Source organism: Oryx dammah, unplaced genomic scaffold (genome assembly GCF_014754425.2).
Source record: "Oryx dammah isolate SB20612 unplaced genomic scaffold, SCBI_Odam_1.1 HiC_scaffold_22, whole genome shotgun sequence".
Taxonomy (NCBI): Eukaryota; Metazoa; Chordata; class Mammalia; order Artiodactyla; family Bovidae; genus Oryx; species Oryx dammah.
Window position 1 is genome coordinate 59,170,338 of NW_024070206.1, and position 21,017 is coordinate 59,191,354.

A 21,017-nucleotide genomic window follows, 5' to 3' on the forward strand; every position below is an offset into this window, starting at 1 on the left:
AAATAAGAGAAAGATAAAGAAGGTATAATGGTTTCTTTCTGTTTCCCAGTTAATTATCCTGGGGGTGCATCCACTGATCCATATGTATTATTTAAAACAAGAACAAGCTCAGACCCAGATTTTGTGGAAAGTGGAAGTGTTACAATTTGTGCTAAGAAGAAACTCTAATGTAAAAGAACACACAAAACAAAATCAAACACAAACCTTACTTTTCCAACTTTTACAAACTCTGTGACCTTAGGAGCACAGGGCGGTGGGTGAGGACTCCACCTGGGACCCAGCACCTCCAGCAAGGATGTTGGGGACAAGCAGGCTGGGGGAGGTTGCTCCTGGAAACGAGCTGGCTTGGGAAAGAGGGCTTCTTTGCAAAACGTTGCTTAGCTGACTGGAATTTAAATTTCCTTCCCTGCTTGGGTCCTTTTCAATGGGCGTTCACTTTTTAAAATTCCAGATTTCTGTGCTAAAGTATTTAAAGAGCAATCTCTGCAGAACAGTGAGCTTGGAGGCCTGGAGCTGATAAGGACCGGGCTGAAATATTTAGATAACATCATAGCCATTCACCCTGGCTGCCTTCTTTCCTCTTCCCTCAGGCTAAACGCTGTGGTCTCAGAATAGCTGTGCTCTGGCCACGAGGAGGAGGATGTACAGCTTTTCAGTAAAGAACAGCCTGGACTAAAGTCACACTGTCAGCTTCTGCCTGAGAAAGGGTGTGTGTGTGGGGTGTGTGTGGCAAGGCTCATATGCCCTATTCCTTGCCGGTGAGAAATCTGATATGAAACTGGCCTTACAGAAATCACAGCTGTCTCCCTTTTACGGCACTGTTTTCAATGTAAGATGGCAAAGTAAAACCCAAGGAAAGGCCTGGTCTAACAGAGGACATTGTGTGTGTGTGTGTGTGTGTGCCTGGTCTAACAGATGACATTTATGGGTAGGGGTGTGTGTGTTTAGTCACTCAGTCGTGTCCGACTCTTTGCGACCCCATGGGCTGTAGTCCATCAGGCCCCTCTGTCCATGGGATTCTCCAGGCAAGAATACTGGAGTGGGTATACGTGCCCTCCTCCAGGGGCTCTTCCTGACTCCAGGGATCAATCTCGGGTCTCCGGCACCTCAGGCTGATTCTTTACCCCCTGGGTCACCAGGGAAGCCCCGAGAACACTGAAATACTGAAAGAGGGTGGTGGGGGACGGACTTGAAGAGTTAAAAAAGTTGCACGTCGATTTGAAGTTCAAAGTGGGAATTCCCAAAAGTGATGTTTATTCTTTAAAAATGACAAGTCCACTCCTTATGGCCATCGCCTCCCTCCACCTGTGCATGGGCCAGGAGGGCCAGTCTCCACGTCCTTCTCTTCTTACGTGTCTGTCTGCCGGTCCTGCCACTTCTCTCTCTGGCAGTTACGCGGTTTATCCATCATACTGTACTGATACACTCCTCCGTTCACCCGAACTCTCTTGGCAGTATCCCACTGTTCACCTCGACTCCATTCAGGACCGCCTGGGGGGTGAAACTGGCAGCGAAATGCTTTGAAAGAAAACCAAACAGAAGACTCACGGCACAGCGTAGCAAGGGGTATGAGATGGGCGCCATGTTTACCAATGGTGCGCAAGGCAGCCACGTGACTGACCGACGCTGACATACGGCCGCGTGACTGGCTGGCATGGGTCACGTGAGAGTTCATGTCCTCCAATCAGCAGGCTGCGCGGGGAGGTCACGGCAGAGGCACGAGGCCACGGGCTCGCTCCTCGGTGCTTAGGGCACAGAGGCGATGATGCAGGAATGATCCGCCGCTGTGGTTGCCACGGAGGCTGCAGCCCTGGTTCACGAGAGGCCGTGTGCTCACCGCCGCCCCACCTCAGAAGTGTAGGGGCACACCTGGGCGTACAGGAGTAACGCGGTTATTTCTAGTAGGATTGACTCCGCGTGGACCCAGGTGCCCGGTGGAGCGGGAGCGGCTGGGAGGAAACCTCTGCTGGACTGAGCTCTGCTGGACTGCCATGAGCTCTGGTAACATTGGTTACTAATGTCTGTAGTACGAGTGTAACGCTAACGCTTCTTTTGGATAATAGGAGAGACTGCTCCTCTGCCTCCGCCCTTTCTCGTCACTGGGACCTGCAGTCACCGGCTGTCTGCTGAATGAACTGGAAGGGCAGGAGGCCCACTCCTGGGGGCAGTTTCGAGGTGCCCTAGGCGTGTGGCGACCCAACCTGGGTGAGAACCTGGCGTCTGGGGCCGCAGTCATGCGGGGAAGGGACAGGCTGGACTTCGGCGGCCTGGGCCTCCGCAGGCGCGGCTGCAGCCCGACCCGCGGGACTCAGCACCAATGGCTCACAGCCCAGGGTCTCAGCTCCCTCGGAAACATACTGTCAAGTCTGTGCAGAGACGCCCGCTGTCTGCTTTAGCCAAGGGGCCGAAGCCGGTGAGTTAGGCGCCGCTGCCACCTGGTGGAGACACGCCCGCGTTCTAACGCCACGGTTTATTTTCCTGTTTTTTTTTGTTTGTTTGTTTGTTTGTTTTTTAAGGATGAAGGAAATGCCCTCTGAAGTTAAAGATGGGAGCCTTCAGGTCAGACGTATCAGAGCCCCAAGGCAGTGGGCGGAAGCTGTGAATGTCAGGTCAGGACGCTGGACCGTCTCCAGGGCTTTCTGAGGGTGGGCGTCAGAGGCTGGCAGTCACTTCTGTGAAGTGTTTGGACTTCCCACAGTATCAGATGTATTCACAATGAAAGAACCACAGGGTACGCCAAAGTCAAGCTGTAAATTACTTGTATTGTATACATTTGGGGTTGTCTGTTTTTCTCTCCATTCAGATGTCAGGTTGCTGTCAATGAGCCCATTTATTCAGTCTGAAGCGTGGATGAGGGACTTCCCTGTGTGGTCAGTCCAGTGGTTAAGACTGCATTCCCAATGCAGGGGCATAGGTTCAGTCCCTGGTCAGAGAACTAAGATCCTGCAAGCCACACCGTGTGGTCAAAATAAAAAAATAAAGTGTAGATGACAATGACTTGATTCCACATGGCCACCCATGAACTTAGAAAAAGTCTGGAGGGAGCCCGACTGAGCAGAAATAACCTAGCAAAGAATGTTATATTTCCTCTGACTCCGGAATATAACGGTTGTCCACATCAGTGTCATCTGTGCTTCAGAAAATCAGGTTAGACAATGATTAATGAAGCTGAATAGCCAGTGGTGTCTAAATAAATGTCCTTTTGCTCTTCAGAGCCTTGTACTCCCCCGTTTGTACTTTATTGCTTCAGATTTTCAAAGGCCTTTGGCTGTACCCTTTGCTAAGCCAGGTTAGGGGACAATAGGGACAAATGGTGAAAAAAGAACTGTGTCCACCGCAGCTTGGGCATCATGCTCTTTGATTTACAAAAGTTCCTCCATCAAATGCTCTGAAGTAAAAACCAAGATGGAGAGAATTCAGTACATGGCCTGAGTTAGTCAGCCAGTACATGGCAAGGGCAGAGCGTGAGCCTAGAGCTCTCTGAATTAAGAGAGTGGGCTCTTGCAAAGAATGGACATGGCCTGCTGAGGTGCTGAGCTGCCGTCCAGATACCTGACTTCTCCCCTGCAGCCCAGCTCCCCTCTCGTGGCTTCCTGATGGACTTCCTGGGAAACTGGAAGAGCCTACTTCCAGTAGGAAGGTTTCCAGACAGGATTGCATTAAAGTCATCCAGATCTTTTTTCCCTGTGTTGTGTAAGAATAAGCCTGGTGCAGAAGGAGGAGAGCTAAGCCAGACAGCCGGATTTGAGGATTTTCAGCCCGGAGATTCAGGAAGCAGAGAGCCATTCTGTCAGGCACTTTATAGCTTCCTCTCCTGACTACTCAGTGCCATAAATTTCCAGGCTGCTGGTCTCCAAATTGACAAGTAAATGGTTCTGCCCACCAGTGGTGAGTTGGTGCCAGAACAAAGCCAGGGAGCAGGTGACCCTTAAATAAGGTGCCCGTTTAAACCTCAGCTGTTCAGGTTCTCCATCCATCCAGATGCAGGAACGGCCTGGGTGTCTGAGGCAGAGGGCTGCATGTGCTGGTCATGGAGACCTTGGTGGAGAGGGATGCTTGGGGGGATACAGAACTGCCTGGTGCTTCTGCAGTGCAGGTGGCCAGGACAGCAGGTCCTCTGAGCGTGGCTGTGGTGAGGCTGCAGTCACTGGTGGCGACCTTGGAAAGTGGACAGTGGCCATGTGCGGGCACTTGTGCATTAGTGATGGTGACCAAACATGGGAAGAAAGACTGTTCCTGCCAACTCTGGGGCTGCAAGAGCCTCTGTCTTAGCACACATGGCAGGCATTTCTAGGCTTCCGATGCGTGCGGGGCGGATGGAGGAGAAGCTCAGACGTAAGAGTAGGTCTCACTGTGGAGGGTACAGACCTGCAATTTTTTTTCCTGAAAGGGGCCAGAGAGTAAATGTCTCAGGCTTTTGGGGCTACACAGTCTGTTGCAACTGCTTAGCTTCCCCGTGTTATGGACACCTCACACATGACTTGATAAGTAGGCCTGCTAACGTTCCAATAAAACTTTAATTACAAAAAGCGATGGGGGGAGGCCAGGCTTGCACTTCAGTCCTTCCTTGTTTGCTGGCCACTGGGGTAGGGGAAGGAGGAGAGATGTTGCCCTAAGACCCCAAACCTAATCCCTGTTCTCCCATGCTCAGGCCCATGACCCTAGGCAAACTATATCTGGGTCTGTTGAAATTAAAAGACGCTTACGCCTTGGAAGGAAAGTTATGACCAACCTAGATAGGATATTCAAAAGCAGAGACATTACTTTGCCGACTAAGGTCCGTCTAGTCAAGGCTATGGTTTTTCCTGTGGTCATGTATGGATGTGAGAGTTGGACTGTGAAGAAGGCTGAGCGCTGAAGAATTGATACTTTTGAACTGTGGTGTTGGAGAAGACTCTTGAGAGTCCCTTGGACTGCAAGGAAATCCAACCAGTCCATTCTGAAGGAGATCAACCCTGGGGTTTCTTTGGAAGGACTGATGCTAAAGCTGAAGCTCCAGTACTTTGGCCACCTCATGCGAAGAGTTGACTTATTGGAAAAGACTCTGATGCTGGGAGGGATTGGGGGCAGGAGAAGGGGACGACCCAGGATGAGATGGCTGGATGGCATCACGGACTCGATGGACGTGAGTCTGAGTGAACTCCGGGAGATGGTGATGGACAGGGAGGTCTGGCGTGCTGCGATTCATGGGGTCGCAAAGAGTGGGACACGACTGAGCGACTGAACTGAACTGAAGAAGGTTTATCTTCAGTCGCTAAGGCATGCCCAACTCTACCACTCCATGGACTGCAGCATGCCAGACTTCCCTGGTATTCACTGTTTCCCAGAGTGCTCAAACTCATGTCCATTGAGTCGGTAATGCCATCCAACCATCTCATCCTCTGTCGTCCCCTTCTCCTCCTGCCCTCAATCTTTCCGAGCATCAGGCTCTTTTCCAGTGAGTCAGCTCTTTGCATCAGGTGGCCAAAGTATTGGAGCTTCAGTTTCAGCATCAGTTCTTCCCTAAGGTTTACCTTACCTTATCTCCCTCCTAGAGTGGTGATAATATGTGCAGAGCTCCTAGCACACCACGTGGCACAGAGTGGGCCATAAACATAAGGCTTCCCATTGTAATACTGACAGTTCTTGTGTGCTCTAATGTTCTGGTGTCCTCTGTCTTTGATGGTCATCTTTTGCCTCATTTGTTGGACTCGACTCAGAGTGAATGAAGTGTCCTTCACTCCATCTGTATTCTAGAAGTAGGTCTTTCTGAACTCACTGACATGTTATTTCAAATGGTCTGGCAGCCTTCAGGGCTGTGTGGAGTCCCCTGGCAATTTCACTGCACCAGAACATTGCCTACCCTAACATTTTAAAATTATAATGGAATCCAAAACAGATGTACCAAATCTGGGGAGGGCTAGAGCAACATTAATTTGTTCCTTGGGAATGCCCTTCATAAGCACGTTTTGGGCAGACTTTTGTGATAAGAGCCAGGCAATAAAAGATGCCAGTGTGTTGTAAACACTGCAATTTTGGCAATTTGTGTCAAAGAAAATTTGGAAGGCATGGGTAACTGAAACAGAACTGACTAAATTTATGGCTCAACTTTTCATTAAAATATCTGTGTTTGGAAGATGTCACTGATCTGAAAAATGAGAACTTGGATGGAATTAGATAGAATTCACATGGGTGGAACTCTTAGCTATGACACTGATCAGTACTTAGTTATTTAGAATATGAACTGGGGCCAACTAGCTGCCTTGTCTCTGTTGGGGCAAGCCCATAAATGCAATGAGCAGGAGCCATGTGACCCATGCCTTCTCATATACTGCAATGCTCAGGAAGTAGAGATGGGACAATTATGAACATTGTTGATAAATATTTATAAAATGGAATAAGAAGAAGACAGTGCTATTTTAAAATCAAAACCTGTGTCCTTGATGATTAAAGCTGTGTGGATCTGGTTTCAAAGCTCTCATGAATCCTGTACATAACTGGAAAAAATGAAGTTTTTTTTTTTTTTTTTAATAGCTAAAAAGACTGAAAGCTTTGTCCCTAAGATAAGGAACAAGTCAAGGTTGCCAGCTTTCATCTCTGCTATTCAGTGTTGTATTGCAAGTTCTAGCCAGAGCAATTAGACAACAGAAAAAAAAAAAAAAAAGATACCCAAATTGGAAAGAAAGAAGTAAAACTATCTCTACTGCAGATTACATGATCCTATACATAAAATCCTAAAGAACAAACACACACACATTCTACTACAGATAATAAATTCAGCAAAGTTGCAAAGTACGAGACCACACACAGAAACCAGTTGTTTTTATATACACCACCAATGAGCAATTCAAAAAGGAACTTGAGAAAACAATTCCTTTTACAATGGCATCAAAAAGAATACAAGACAGCAATGAATTTAATCAAGTAGGTGACGGACTTGTACACTGAAAACTGCAAAACTTTGCTGAAAGAATTTTAGGAAGACCTAAATAAAATGAAATAGGTTTCATATCATGAGTTGAAAGACTCAGTGTTGTTAAGATGACAAAGCTATCTACAAATTCAAGTGCAGTCCCTAATAAAATTCAAATAGCATTGCAGGGGACCCTGAGAAGCCAAAGCAATCTTAAAAAAGAAGAGCAAAGTTGGAGGGCTCACATTTTATGATCTCAAAACCCGCTACAAAGCTACAGTAATCAAAACAGTGTGGTACTGGCATGAGGATAGGCACAGGGACCAACAGAGTGGGCTTTGGGATCTAGAAATAAGCACATACCTGTGACCAGGTGGTTTTTGACAAGAGGACCGAGATTATTCAACAGAGAAAGAATGGTCTCTTCAACAAATGGACATTGACATGCAAAGGAATGAATTTGGACCCTACTTGCCACTGTATTCAAAAATTAAACCGAAGATGGCGGAGGAATAGGAAGGGAAGACCACTTTCTCCCTCACAAAATCCTCAAAAGATCATTTCAACACGGAGCAAACTCCACAAAACAACCTCTGAATGCAGGCAGAGGACATCAGGCAACCAGAAAAGCAGACCATTGTCTTCAAAAACAGGTAGGAAAAAATATAAAAGATGAGAAAAGAGACAAAGGAGGTGGGGAGGAAGCTCCGTCCCGGGAAGGGAAGCCCGTCCCAGGAAGGGAATTCTAAGAAGAGAGGTTTCCAAACACCAGGAAACACTCTCCCTGCCGAGTCTGTGGTGAGCCTTGGAAACACAGAAGGCAACATAACAGGAAGGAAAAACAAATAAATAATTAAAACCAACAGATTACAAGCCCAACAGTAACTCCCCCAGCGGAAAAGCCGCGCAGACGCCTGCATCCACCACTAGCAAGTGGGGGCAGGGCAGGGAAGCGCCGGAGGCACGGGCTGCTGTGCTCGGTAAGAAGCGGGCAGAAACGCCCCACACGTAACCAGAGCGATCGAACTTGGGCTAGCAAACCAGACTGGGGGATAGCTACCACACGAAAAGCTGGAACATAAGACCCCGCCAGGACCGCGCACAGAACAAAGGTCGGAACGGAAATAGCTGGCTGCAGACCATCCCCCGCCAGGGACAGTCAGCCAGAGCCGTAAGGGCTGGAAAGGGGCAATCACAGCCCCGGAGAGACTTTACCTAACAAACTGCAGGCAGGCTTCTTTGCTGAGACTTCAAGGGGTGCTGGACAGTCACCATCCGCCTCACAAGGAGCACCAGAAGTACACCCAGAAAACTGAGCAGTAGAGACAGAGAAGGGGACAAGTCGCGGCGACCGCGCTCGCCAAGCTCCTGAGCTGCTCAGACCTGGGAGGGGCGCAGAGCGCAGTCCCAAACAAGTCTGTGCCTCTGAGGGCTACCTGGGCGCCAAACCTGAGCGTCTTGGACCGGGGAGGTGTGCACAGCCTGGGGCCGGCCTCGGATGGTTCCCGGCTGAGCACTGTGGAGCCGGAGCGGTTTGTGCGCCGTGGGAGAGGGCAGGTCCAGCGGGGCTGAGACGCTGTGTGCCCACAACAGTGCTATTTGTTTGCAGCATCCCCCCCTCCCCACAGCGCGACTGAACTAGTGAGCCTAAAAAAAAAAAAAAAAAAAAAGTATCCACCACCACCCTCCTGTGTCAGGACGGAATTCAGACACTGAAGGGACCAGCAAACAGAAGAAGTTAAACAGAGGGAACCGCCCTGTAAGTGACCCCACACGGCCCATAACATCAGAGAAGGGCCAGATACATCTTCACTATTTTTACAATCATTTTTTTTTCTTTTTCTCTTTCTTTCTTTCTTTTTTCTAACTTTTTTTTAATTGTTAAGTCTTCTATTTCTCTTTTTATTTCTATAACTTACTATTACTTTTCAAAAAAAAAAAAAGACTTTTTTTTTAAGGCAAACACCATATATAGTCTTCACGTGGTTGTTGGTATTTCTTTTTTAATCTTGTGGGGGTTTTTTTGTTTTTTTTTATTATTATTTTTTTCTTTTTTCTTTCTTCCTTCTGCTTCTTCTCTTTAATATTGTATTTTTGAAAATCCAACCTCTACTCTAGGTTTTTAATCTTTGCTTTTTGGTTTTTGTTGTCAATCTGGTACATTTCATAACCCAATTTTACCTGACAGCGAGATTACTGGCTTGACCACTCTCTCCTCCTTTTAGACTCTCCTTTTTCTCCACCAGGTGGCCTCTGTCTCTTTACCCCACCATCTCTTCTATATCCAACTCTGTGATTCTCTGTGTGTTCTAGATGGTGGAGAACACCTAAGGAACTGATTACTGGCTGGACTTGTCTCTCTCCTTTTCATCCCTCTCTCTTACCCTCCTGGCCACCTCTGTCTACTTCTTCTCTCTCCTCTTTCCTGTATAACTCTGTGAATACCTCTGAGCGGTCCAGGCTATGGAGCGCACATAAGGAAGTGACTATTGACTAGCTTGCTCTCTCCTCTTTTGATCTCACCGCATCTCATTCCAGTCACCTCTAACTACCCCCTCCCTCTTCTCTTCTCCATGTAACCCAGTGAACCTCTCTGGGTGTCCCTCAATGTGGAGAAACCTTTCATCTTTAACCTAGATGTTTTATCATCGGTGCTGTATAGATGGAGAAGTCTAGAGACCACTGTAAAAATAAAACCGAAAACCAGAAGCAGGAGGCTTAAGTCCAAAGCTTGAGAACATCAGAGAACTCCTGAATTCAGGGAACATTAAGCAATAGGAGCTCATCAAATGCCTCCATACCTACACTGAAACAAAGCTCCACCCAAGGGCCAACAAGTTCCAGAGCAAGACATATCACACAAATTCTCCAGCAACACAGGAACACACCCCAGAGCTTCAATATACAGGCAGCTCAAAGTTACTCCAAAACTTTAGACGTCTCATAACCCATTACTGGTCACTCCACTGCACTCCAGAGAGAAGAAACCCAGCTCCACCCACCAGACCTCAAACACAAGCCTCCCTAACCAGGAAACCTTGACAAGCCACTGATACAACCCCACCCACAGTGACGAAGCTCCACAATAAAGAGAACTCCACAAATTACCAGAATATATAAAAGCCATCCCAAACGCAGCAATATAACCAACATGAAGAGACAGAGGAATACTCAACAGGTAAAGGAACAGGAGAAATGCCCACCAAACCAAACAAAAGAGGAAGAGATAGGGAATCTACCTGAGAAAGAATTCCGAATATTGATAGTGAAAATGATCCAAAATCTTGAAAACAAAATGGAGTCACAGATAAATACCCTAGAGACAAGGATTGAGAAGATGCAAGAAAGGTTTAACAAGGACCTAGAAGAAATAAAAAAGAGTCAATATACAATGAATAACACAATAAATGAGATCAGAAACACTCTGGAGGCAACAAATAGTAGAATAACGGAGGCAGAAGATAGGATTAGTGAAATAGAAGATAGAATGGTAGAAATAAATGAATCAGTGAGGAAAAAAGAAAAACGAATTGAAAGAAATAAGGACAATCTCAGAGACCTCCAGGACAAAATGAAACGCTCCAACATTCGAATTATAGGAGTCCCAGAAGAAGAAGACAAAAAGAAAGACCATGAGAAAATCCTTGAGGAGATAATAGTTGAAAACTTACCTAAAATGGGGAAGGAAATAATCACCCAAGTCCAAGAAACCCAGAGAGCTCCAAATAGGATAAACCCAAGGCGAAACACCCCAAGACACATATTAATCAAATTAACAAAGATCAAACACAAAGAACAACTATTAAAAGCAGCAAGGGAAAAACAACAAGTAACACACAAGGGGATTCCCATAAGGATAACAGCTGATCTCTCAATAGAAACTCTTTAGGCCAGGAGGGAATGGCAAGACATAGTTAAAGTGATGAAAGAAAATAACCTACAGCCCAGATTACTATACCCAGCAAGGATCTCATTCAAATACGAAGGAGAAATCAAAAGCTTTACAGACAAGCAAAAGCTGAGAGAATTCAGCACCAACAAACCAGCTCTCCAACAAATTCTAAAGGATATTCTCTAGACAGGATACACAAAAAGGGAGTATAAACCCGAACCCAAAATAATAAAGTAAATGGCAACGGGATCATACTTATCAATAATTACCTTAAACGTAAATGGATTGAATGCCCCAACCAAAAGGCAAAGACTGGCTGAATGGATACAAAAACAAGAACCCTCTATATGCTGCTTACAAGAGACCCACCTCAAAACAAGGGACACATACAGACTGAAAGTGAAGGGTTGGAAAAAGATATTCCATGCAAATAGAGACCAAAAGAAAGCAGGAGTGGCAATACTCATATCCGATAAAATAGACTTTAAAACAAAGGCAGTGAAAAGAGACAAAGAAGGCCACTACATAATGATCAAAGGATCAATCCAAGAAGAAGATATAACAATTATAAATATATATGCACCCAATATAGGAGCACCGCAATATGTAGGACAAATGCTAACAAGTATGAAAGGGGAAATTAACAACAACACAATAATAGTGGGAGACTTTAATACCCCACTCACACCTATGGACAGATCAACTAAACAGAAAATTAACAAAGAAATGCAAACTTTAAATGATACATTAGACCAGTTAGACCTAATTGATATCTATAGGACATTTCACCCCAAAACAATGAATTTCACCTTTTTCTCAAGTGCTCATGGAACCTTCTCCAGGATAGATCACATCCTGGGCCATAAATATAACCTTGATAAATTCAAAAAAATCGAAATCATTCCAAGCATCTTTTCTGACCATAATGCATTAAGATTAGATCTCAATTACAAGAGGAAAACTATTAAAAATTCCAACATATGGAGGCTGAACAACATGCTTCTGAATAACCAACAAATCACAGAAGAAATAAAAAAAGAAATCAAAATATGCATAGAAACTAATGAAAATGAAAACACAACAACCCAAAACCTGTGGGACACTATAAAAGCAGTGTTAAGAGGAAAGTTCATAGCAATACAGGCATACCTCAAGAAACAAGAAAAAAGTCAAATAAATAACCTAACTCTACACCTAAAGCAACTAGAAAAGGAAGAATTGGAGAACCCCAGAGTTAGCAGAAGGAAAGAAATCTTAAAAATTAGGGCAGAAATAAATGCAAAAGAAACAAAAGAGACCATAGCAAAAATCAACAAAGCCAAAAGCTGGTTCTTTGAAAGGATAAATAAAATTGACAGACCATTAGCCAGACTCATCAAGAAGCAAAGAGAGAAAAATCAAATCAATAAAATTAGAAATGCAAATGGAGAGATCACAACAGACAACACAGAAATACAAAGGATCATAAGAGACTACTATCAGCAATTATATGCCAATAAAATGGACAACCTGGAAGAAATGGACACATTCTTAGAAAAGTACAACTTTCCAAAACTGAACCAGGAAGAAATAGATAATCTTAACAGACCCATCACAAGCACAGAAATTGAAACTGTAATCAGAAATCTTCCAGCAAACAAAAGCCCAGGTCCAGACGGCTTCACAGCTGAATTCTACCAAAAATTTAGAGAAGAGTTAACACCCATCCTACTCAAACTCTTCCAGAAAATTGCAGAGGAAGGGAAACTTCCAAACTCATTCTATGAGGCCACCATCACCCTAATACAAAAACCTGACAAAGATACTACAAAAAAAGAAAACTACAGGCCAATATCACTGATGAACATAGATGCAAAAATCCGCAACAAAATTCTAGCAATCAGAATCCAACAACACATTAAAAAGATCATACACCATGACCAAGTGGGCTTTATCCCAGGGATGCAAGGATTCTTCAACATCCGCAAATCAATCAATGTAATTCACCACATTAACAAATTGAAAAATAAAAACCATATGATTATCTCAATAGATGCAGAGAAGGCCTTTGACAAAATTCAACATCCATTTATGATAAAAACTCTTCAGAAAGCAGGAATAGAAGAAACATACCTCAACATAATAAAAGCTATATATGACAAACCCACAGCAAACATTATCCTCAATGGTGAAAAATTGAAAGCATTTCCCCTAAAGTCAGGAACAAGACAAGGGTGCCCACTTTCACCACTACTATTCAACATAGTTCTGGAAGTTTTAGCCACAGCAATCAGAGCAGAAAAAGAAATAAAAGGAATCCAAATTGGAAAAGAAGAAGTAAAATTCTCACTGTTTGCAGATGACATGATCCTCTACATAGAAAACCCTAAAGACTCTACCAGAAAATTACTAGAGCTAATTAATGAATATAGTAAAGTTTCAGGATATAAAATCAACACACAGAAATCCCTTGCATTCCTATACACTAATAATGAGAAAGTAGAAGAAGAAATTAAGGAAACAATTCCATTCACCATTGCAACAAAAAGAATAAAATACTTAGGAATATATCTACCTAAAGAAACTAAAGACCTATATAGAGAAAACTATAAAACACTGATGAAAGAAATCAAAGAGGACACTAATAGATGGAGAAATATACCATGCTCATGGATCGGAAGAATCAATATAGTGAAAATGAGTATACTACCCAAAGCAATTTACAAATTCAATGCAATCTCTATCAAGATACCGGCGATATTTTTCACAGAACTAGAACAAATAATTTCAAGATTTGTATGGAAACACAAAAAACCACGAATAGCCAAAGCAATCTTGAGAAAGAAGAATGGAACTGGAGGAATCAACTTGCCTGACTTCAGACTCTACTACAAAGCCACAGTCATCAAGACAGTATGGTATTGGCACAAAGACAGAAATATAGATCAATGGAACAAAATAGAAAGCCCAGAGATAAATCCACACACATATGGACACCTTATCTTTGACAAAGGAGGCAAGAATATACAATGGAGTAAAGACAATCTCTTTAACAAGTGGTGCTGGGAAAACTGGTCAACCACCTGTAAAAGAATGAAACTAGATCACTTTCTAACACCGCACACAAAGATAAACTCAAAATGGATTAAAGATCTAAATGTAAGACCAGAAACTATAAAACTCCTAGAGGAGAACATAGGCAAAACACTCTCCGACATAAATCACAGCAGGATCCTCTATGATCCACCTCCCAGAATTCTGGAAATAAAAGCAAAAATAAACAAATGGGACCTAATTAAAATTAAAAGCTTCTGCACAACAAAGGAAAATATAAGCAAAGTGAAAAGACAGCCTTCCGAATGGGAGAAAATAATAGCAAATGAAGCAACTGACAAACAACTAATCTCAAAAATATACAAGCAACTCCTGCAGCTCAATTCCAGAAAAATAAACGACCCAATCAAAAAATGGGCCAAAGAACTAAATAGACATTTCTCCAAAGAAGACATATGGATGGCTAACAAACACATGAAAAGATGCTCAACATCACTCATTATCAGAGAAATGCAAATCAAAACCACAATGAGGTACCACTTCACACCAGTCAGAATGTCTGCGATCCAAAAATCTGCAAGCAATAAATGCTGGAGAGGGTGTGGAGAGAAGGGAACCCTCCTACACTGTTGGTGGGAATGCAAACTAGTACAGCCACTATGGAGAACAGTGTGGAGATTCCTTAAAAAATTGCAAATAGAACTGCCTTATGACCCAGCAATCCCACTGCTGGGCATACACACGGAGGAAACCAGAATTGAAAGAGACACATGTACCCCAATGTCCATCGCAGCACTGTTTATAATAGCCAGGACATGGAAACAACCTAGATGTCCATCAGCAGATGAATGGATAAGAAAGCTGTGGTACATATACACAATGGAGTATTACTCAGCCATTAAAAAGAATACATTTGAATCAGTTCTGATGAGATGGATGAAACTGGAGCCGATTATACAGAGTGAAGTAAGCCAGAAAGAAAAACACCAATACAGCATACTAACACATATATATGGAATTTAGAAAGATGGCAATGATGACCCTGTATGCAGGACAGCAAAAAAGACACGGATGGGTATAGCGGACTTTTGGACTCAGTGGGAGAGGGAGAGGGTGAGATGATTTGGGAGAATGACATTGAAACATGTATAATATCATGTAAGAATCGAATTGCCAGTCTATGTCCGATGCAGGATATGGTACACTTGGGGCTGGTACGCGGGGATGACCCAGAGAGATGTTGTGGGGAGGGGGGTAGGAGGGGGGTTCATGTTTGGGAACGCATGTACACCCGTGGTGGATTCATGTCAATGTATGCCAAAACCAATACAGAATTGTAAAGTAAAAAAAATAAATTTTATATATATATATATAAAAAATTAAACCACAGTGAATCAGTGACCTGAATGTGAAACTCTTAGAAGAAAATACAGGGATGAATATTCACAGCCTTGGATTTTGTGGTTGATTCTTAGATGTGGCACAAAAACATGAGCAATAAAGGAAAAACTAGATAAATTAGACGATTAGAATTAAAAACTTGTACAACAAAAGGACATTATTAAGAAAGTGAAATGAAAATTACAGAATGAGAGAAAAAATATTTGCAAATCATATACCTGATAAGGAATTAATATCCAGAATACATTAAAAAAAAATTCTGCCTCCAAAACACAGGGATCTTAGGGAGGAAGAAACAGGCATGTGCCCTGGCCCTTTCTGGAGGCGTGCAGACCAGCGAGTGGATAGCTGGGACAGGATCCTCTCTGCTCCTATTTACTCTTGCTTGGGAAGTAAGAGAAAATATACAAATTTACAAATGCATCCAGAGTCAGGAAGATGCTGAAGCACATGGGTGCCAGCCCGACTTGACTTCTGCAGTGACCTAAGAAAGCCGAGCTCTCCTTGAGGTGGAGGGTCAGCAGTCTCCATACATCTGTGGGAGGGGGCGGGTGGCTTAGAATCTTGGGTCCCCCTTGGCTGTGTGCCTGGGTGAGCCAGCCCTCATCATCATGCCCTTCCCAGTTACACCTTTGTGCTCCAGTCATGACGGCACTGGGACCTCTGGGTGTGGTGGGGAGAGAATACTGCCCTGCCACCGCCCCTCCCCAGGTCCTGCACCCACAACTGCAACTCCCTCCCCACCCAACACCAATGTCTCCTTAGACAGCATCCTCAGTCCCACCCACCCCTCAGGTGTCTTCTCTGGAGACCTTCACCCAAGGCTGGATTAGTGTAATGAGCAAACTACATTCTTTCCTGTTTGGCTCAGTGAAGTGGTCGAAACAAGAAGGAGTAAAATGCCAAGGACACTTTGACACAGGGGAGAAGGAACCACCTGCAGAAGGGGGTACACCCGAGCAGACAGGTGTCCACGTGAAGCGCGTTCTAAGGATGCGGCCACATCCTTAAGACCTTGAAAGATAACAAGTGTTTCCGCCAAATAGCTCTTCATCAGGATGTGATAAAAACGACTTGGGTGGAAATGAACATTTATGGCTTTGTCTTTTGAGGGGGTCCCATGTCGGCCTCCGGGGGGTTGGGGGGTGGGGGGGTGGCATGTTCTCGGGCCTCCACCCTTCCCTTCCTCTTCCTGCTCAGCTCGGGCACTCGTCTGCCCACCCATGCTCTCACATGGGTGGGGAAAGACGCCTTTGAGGAATCTTCCTTCAGGCTCTAAAGAGGATGTAGGAGGTTAGTGATTCAGTGAGTAGATTCCTGGGCACAAATTGCTCTTTTCTGGGCATATAACTGGAACATTGTCCTCAAACTCCCAGAGGACAGCGCTTGTGCTGTCAGGATGGAGAAGCAGGCGTCTAACCAGGACCCCATGAGGGTCATGGCACATGTGAGTCCGGACACAATGAGGGCCTTTCACACTTCAGGGCAGTCGAAATGTCAAATAATTCTGGAAGCATAATGTGTGGTTTGTTAACCCTGAAGACGTCTTCGCGCTCTTTGTGTGCTGGGGAAGATGAGCGGGAGCTGCGGGCAGTGAGGGGCGTCTGTCCGGAGCGCCCCCGCCTCGTGTTGGCCCTGCAGACCCCAGAGCTCGCAGGTACACGTGCCCCGCACGGCGGCTCCCAGAGCGAGGGTACCGGGCCCAGCGTCCTCCAGGGGCCAGACGTGTCCTGCAAAGTGCCCAGTCACAGACCATGGAGTGCGTGGAAGGAGGTACCGATTAACCACTGGTGTTCTCGTGATAAACATATAAAATACCCTTCAGATCAACTAGAAGGAAGCCCTGTGACTCTACCACCACAGAAAATGGCCAGAGATCCAAATAAGTGTTCACAAAAGACAAACTGGAAAGGACAGTGAGTAAATAGAAGTCCGGCCTCACTAGTTGCCAAAGAAATGTGGAATGAGAACACGGTGACCTGCGCCTCGTGGGCTGTGATTACCGGTGGTAAGGACAGCTCTCCCTGAGGTGGTGGCGCGGCTATTCCCGAAGCTTCGGGAAGCAGGCTTGCGGCTGCGCTGGGGTGGGAGTGCAAGCGGGCCACACTTTCTGGGCGTGATTCATGCTCCAGAGGCCGTGCTCCCGGCTCACCCCTGGGTTGTTGCTGTTACTGATCTGAAGTGATGGCAGTTGTCTCACTCTAGACTAAAGTTTTCATTGGTATTTTTCATCGTGTTTTGCTCATATTCACTTCTCGTTAAATGTGTTCAGCCAGACACCAGCACACAACATGCTCCTCACACGGTTGTCACAATCTCCTTGGGTGGGTTTATGATTTTCTACCTACAACTTTGCTGTTTGTTTCAGATCTTAGCTGAGGATAAAGCGAAAGCTTCAATTTCCTTCCTTTTGTGGCAAAATGTCAGACATATCCTGTGACTTTTGCAGACTTTTTAATGTAGCAATTTCCTGTGACCTAAAGGTAAGCCTCAAGAATTTTTGAATCATAAAAGTGTTAAAACTAGAGAGAACACTAGCAATCACTTGCTTTATATTAAAAGATGTGGTATATATATGCAATGGAATATTACTCAGTCATAAAAAAAGAGTGAAAGAATGCCATCTGCAGCAACATGGGGGTACCTGGTGGCTCAGTGGTAAAGAATCCACCTGCCAGTGTAGGAGACATGAGATTCAGGTTTGATCCCTGGGTCAGGAGGAAGAAATGGCAACCCACTTCAGTATTCTCGCATGTACAGAGGATACAACCCACGGGGTCGCAAATAGTCAGAAACGACTACAGTGACTTAGCACATGGGCTGAACACGTATGTCCCTCCCCCAAGTTCATGGGTTGGAAGCTAACTCCCCATATGATGGTGTTAGGAGATGAGGCTTTTTGGAGGTGATTCGGTCTCATGAATGTGGAGCCCTTGTGGTGGGATTAGTGCCTGTGTTATTCTCTTGCATGAGGACTCAGCAGGAAGGCGGCCATCTGCAACTCAGATGAGAGCCTCCCCAGAGCCCAGCCACGCTAGCACCTGACCTTAGGCTCCCAGCCTTGAGCCATGAGAGAGAGATGTCTGCTGTTCATGAGACATGCAGCCTGTGGTACTGTTATAGCAGCCTGAATGGACTAAGGTATTTAAAAACTAAGAAATCAATATAATCTAAACCTGCACACGTGAGTGAGTTTCCAGGCAGACAGTGCTAAACAAATGTTAGTGTGTGTTAAGCCCCCTGCACCATGGGTCGCAATCGCCCATCTCTTTGAAAGGAGATGCCTAACTGAGGCTGCAGTCTATGAGAAGTAAACTTCCATGGATGCTGTGAGGGTTGTTTTAATCATATGTCCACAGAAATGATTCTGTGTTACTATTTCTCTTTGAGAGATTTAAATAATATAAATGAAAATGTTGTATAGATTCAACAGTTAGTATAGCAAATTATTTTAAGTGACACACCAAGTATTTTATTTAAATATCTCTATTTATTTCATACATATTAAATATTAGTCACTAAGTTGTGTCTGATTCTTTGCGACCCCATGGACTGTAGCCTGCCAGGCTTCTCTGTCCGTAGATTTTCCAGACAAGAATACTGGAGTGGGTTGCCATGTCCTTCTCTGAGGGGTCTTCCCAACCCAGGGATCAAACCTGTGTCTCCTTCATTGCAGGCAGATTCTTTACTATCTGAGCCACTAGGGAAGCCCATATGTATTAAAATACATTGCAAAACACATATTTGTTAAAAAACTGGTACCCAAAGTTAAAACTCAACAAGAAGACAAGCAACCTGATTTAAAAATTGGGCAAAGAAGGTATGCAGATGACAAGTAAGTATAGGAAAAGATGCTCTGAGTCATACGTCGCTAGAGAATTGCAAATCACAGCAGCAGTGAGGAACCAGGACACACCTATTAGTGACCAGAATCCAGACGCTGGGAGGATGCACGGCAACAGGAGCTCCAGTCATCGCTGGGGATGCAAAATGGTGCAGCCACTTTGGAAGCCACTTTGGCGGCTTCTCATCAAACTAAATATAGCCTTATCATGTGATCCAGCAAGCATGCCCCTTGGTGTTTACCCAAGGGAATGAAAACTTATGTCCCCACAGAAATGTGCATGGATGTTTAAAAGCAGCTTTATTCATAGTTGTGAAAACTTGGAAACAAACAAGATGCACTTCAGTAGGTGAATGGATAAATAAACTGTGGTTCATCCAGACTTTGGAATGTTACTCAGCTCAGCAATAAAAAGAAATGAGGTAGCAAGCTGGGGGAAAAAAAAAAAAAAAAGACATGGAGAAATCTTAAATGCACATTGCTAACAGAAGCCAGAGACCTAACAGAGACCTCTTCAAGAAAATTAGAGATACCAAGGGAACATTTCATGCAAAGATGGGCTCGATAAAGGACAGAAATGGTATGGACCTAACAGAAGCAGAAGATATTAAGAAGAGGTGGCAAGAATACACAGAAGAACTATACAAAAAAGATCTTCACAACCCAGATAATCACAATGGTGTTATCACTCACCTAGAGCCAGACATCCTGGAATGTGAAGTCAAGTGGGCCTTAGAAAGCATCACTAGGAACAAAGGTAGTGGAGGTGATGAAATTCCAGTTGAGCTATTTCAAATCTGAAAGATGATGCTGTGAAAGTGCTGCACTCAATATGCCAGCAAATTTGGAAAACTCAGCAGTGGCCACAGGACTGGAAAAGGTCAGTTTTCATTCCAATCCCAAAGAAAGGCAATGCCAAAGAATACTCAAACTACTGCACAATTGCACTCATCTCATACACTAGCAAACTAATGCTCAAAATTCTCCAAGCCAGGCTTCAGAAATCTGTGAACCGTGAACGTCCAGATGTTCAAGCTGGTTTTAGAAAAGGCAGAGGAACCAGAGATCAAATTGCCAACATCCGCTGGATCATCGAACAAGCAAGAGTTCCAGGAAAACATCTATTTCTGCTTTATCGACTATGCCAAAGCCTTTGACTGTGTGGATCACAATAAACTGTGGAAAATTCTGAAAGAGATGGGAGTACCAGACCACCTGACCTGCCTCTTGAGAAATCTGTATGCAGGTCAGGAAGCAACAGTTAGAACTGGACATGGAACAACAGACTGGTTCCAAACAGGAAAAGGAGTACCTCAAGGCTGTATATTGTCACCCTGCTTATTTAACTCATATGCAGAGTACATCATGAGAAATGCTGGGCTGGAAGAAGCACAAGCTGGAATCAAGATTGCTGGGAGAAATATCAATAACCTCAGATATGCAGATGACATCACCCTTATGGCAGAAAGTGAAGAGGAACTAAAAAGCCTCTTGATGAAAGTAAAAGAGGAGAGTGAAAAAGTTGGCTTAAAGCTCAACATTCAGAAAACAAAGATCATGGCATCTGGTCCCATCACTTCATGGCAAATAGATGAGGAGAAAGTGGAAACAGTGTCAGACTTTATTTTGGGGGGCTCCAAAATCACTGCAGAAGGTGATTGCGACCATGAAATTAAAAGGCGCTTACTCTTTGGAAGTTATGACCAACCTAGATAGCATATTCAAAAGCAGAGACATTACTTTGTCAACAAAGGTCCGTCTAGTCAAGGCTATGGTTTTTCCTGTGGTCATGTATGGATGTGAGAGTTGGACTGTGAAGAAGGCTGAGCACCGAAGAATTGATGCTTTTGAACTGCGGTGTTGGAGAAGACTCTTGAGAGTCCCCTGGACTGCAAGGAGATCCAACCAGTCCATTCTGAAGGAGATCAACCCTGGGATTTCTTTGGAAGGAATGA